Source organism: Chiloscyllium plagiosum, chromosome 28 (assembly GCF_004010195.1).
Source record: "Chiloscyllium plagiosum isolate BGI_BamShark_2017 chromosome 28, ASM401019v2, whole genome shotgun sequence".
NCBI classification, from domain to species: Eukaryota; Metazoa; Chordata; class Chondrichthyes; order Orectolobiformes; family Hemiscylliidae; genus Chiloscyllium; species Chiloscyllium plagiosum.
In genome coordinates, this window is record NC_057737.1 from 40680038 (window position 1) to 40682924 (window position 2887).

Consider the following 2887-nt stretch of genomic DNA (forward strand, 5'->3'; position numbering starts at 1 on the left):
GCCCCTCCCCCAAGTCCCTCCTCCCTACCTTTTATCTTAGCCTGCTTGGCACACCCTCCTCATTTCTGAAGAAGGGCTTATGCCCGAAACGTCGATTCTCCTGTTCCTTGGATGCTGCCTGACCTGCTGCACTTTTCCAGCAACACATTTTTCAGCTCTGATCTCCAGCATCTGCAGTCCTCACTTTCTCCAAATGAATCCCTGACTTATCCACAAAAGGGTACTCCATCTCTCCAAATAACTTTGGCAGCAAGAAAGCTTTTCCTCAAGGACCTAAAGCCCACAAGCTGTGAATTGAACAGCACACTAATGAAAACAGAATCTGACTAAAGGTTCCTGCATGAGTAGCTGCGATTGTGAGGTGTGGATGTGTAAAATACAATCCACTCTCATTCCCTCTCTGACAAAAACGGTGTACCATGTTCGGGGGAGATTGCCAGAATCAGGGTTAACTCAGAGACCCCTTGTGTCTCTGCCAAAATGCAGGCCGCAGTTTTCAGTTTATTTGGTGCCTTACAAAGTTCCTTTGTGTGGCTGTTCAAAATCTCTCTTCCTTTGCCTAAGATTGTGGTCACCTTCCCTGTCAGTGTGGTTTATTGTCAAGTTTTGTTTCATAACATTCCTGTGAAGCACCTTGGGGGTGTTCTACGATTTTAAAGGTGCTACATAAATGTAACTGCAGTTGTAAAAAATGTCTACTCATCTCCTGTACTGAGGTGAAATAATCACAAGGTCTGACTGCCTCAGTTGACGTGTGACCGGTGGAAAGAACAGAGCAGGAACAATACATCCCCTCCAGCACCCTCGGGACCATGTGCAAATAAAGGATCCTGCACGCAGCCTTGAGGTGAGAGCAAACCACTACTAGCAGAAGTACAAGCTGCTGGTCACATCATTTACAGGAATTACTGATTCACAAACCAGTTTATTCTCAATGCCTATTTTACACTGGGAGGTTTTTTTTCTCTCTGCTGCTGTTAGAATTGTGTAAGGTGGCTCAATGGTTAGCCCTGCAGCCTCAAAGCGCCAGAGACCCGGGTTTGATTCCAGCCTCGGGCGACTGTCTGTGTGGAGTTTGCACATTCTCCCTGTGTCTGCGTGGGTTTGCTCCGGTTTCCTCCCACTGTCCACGGATGTGCAGGTCAGGTAGATTGGCCATGCTAAATTGCCCATAGCGTTAGGTGCATTAGTCAGAAGGAAATGAGTCTGGGTGGGTTACTCTTCGGAGGGTCGGTGTGGACTTGTTGGGCCAAAGGGCCTGTTTCCATACTGTGGGGAATCTAATCACGTGATTATACAGCACCTTTTTATGACTACATAACATCCCAAAACACTTTACAGTTCATCAAATACAATTTGAATTGTGGTTGTCGTTATAATGGACAAAATTTGGCAGCCAATCAGCAAGGTTCCCAAAACAACAACGTGACGCTCACCGAATAATCTTCATTGAGACATTGATCAAGGGGTAAACTTTGGCAAGGATACCAGTGAAAACTCCCCTGCTGTTCTTCAAAGTAATGTCATGGGAAGTTTTACATCCATCTAAGAGGGTAGGTTGGGCCTCAGTTTAATGTCTCATCCGAAAATTGCACGTGGTGCAAAAGCTATTGACTTTCCTTCATCCCTGCTTAATGTGAGAAATGATTGTTCCCACTCCAAGTGGTAATGCATCGCATGCTAACTGAAAATGTACCTTTGGGTAAAAATGGGTCAGGACTTCTAACTTCAACATAGCCTCTTTGACGAGTGTAACAGTTCTTTCACAGTGATCTTCCCATTTCCAATTATTGTTTTGACATAATAAATTGTACATTGACTTGAGAATGGGACAAACTTGCCACTGTAACTTAGCAAGCCTGAAAAATGATCACAGTTGGTAGTCATTTTTAAGTGTAAGTGCCTCAGTTATGCTTTTGTTTGAGGGTGACTTATGTAGTCCCTCAGTATCAATAACATGGCCTAAGTATTCGATGGAAGATTTAAGAAGATCATATTTCTTTTTCCTCACTCTTAGGCCACAATCTTCAAGTCTCTGAAGAGTAGCATCTAAATTGTGTAGATGCTCGTTTTCATTTCTGCCCCTGACTATAATATCATCTAGGTAACATTGGACTATCAATTGACTTAGAATCTTATCCATTGCAGGTTGGAATAATGCAAGTGCAGTCTCTTGTATTTGAACAGTCTTTTATGTGTTATAATCTGCGAATACTTGTGACTCAGGTTTTACATTAATCTGAAGACAGGCTTGACTAAGGTCAATTTTACTGAAAAGCTGACCTCCACCTCATTGAGCAAAGAGGTAATTGATTAAAAGCAAATCATTCTGCTCAGCACATAGTACCGGATTAATAGTGACCATAAAATCACCACAGATGCATACCAGTCAATTTTGCATCATCACTGGTTTCAATCACTCATTTACAGATTCTTGACCAGTGTCTCGAGTTCTGCCTTCACGTTTGGTCTGATTGCATGAGGCACTGATCCTTGCAACATTTTGCTTGATTCTTACCGTTGATTTTCAATTTGACAGAAATCGGTTCCATGCTTCCCAGATCCCGATTAAAACCAAAGTATGTTTCTTTAGAATTTGTGGCACGTCAATCTCAGAATCTGATAATCTCAAACTCAACTCAGTTGAGTTTTATTTTCCCAATGTCATGTTCTTCCCGTAAAAGCTGGAAGATTTCATAGAGTAATAGAGATGTACAGCATGGAAACAGACCCTTCGGTCCAACCCGTCCATGCCGACCAGATATCCCAACCCAATCTAGTCCCACCTGCCAGCACTTGGCCCATATCCCTCCAAACCCTTCCTATTCATATACCCATCCAAATGCCTCTTAAATGTTGCAATTGTACCAGCCTCCACCACTTCCTC

At 43.1% G+C, this 2887-nt stretch overlaps 1 protein-coding gene across 1 annotated transcript in view; it reads right to left on the bottom strand.

Annotated features, from left to right (window-relative positions):
- Positions 1–2887, bottom strand: part of rasa4 (RAS p21 protein activator 4) — a 253310-nt gene that overhangs the window by 234474 nt on the left and 15949 nt on the right. The window lies entirely within an intron of this gene.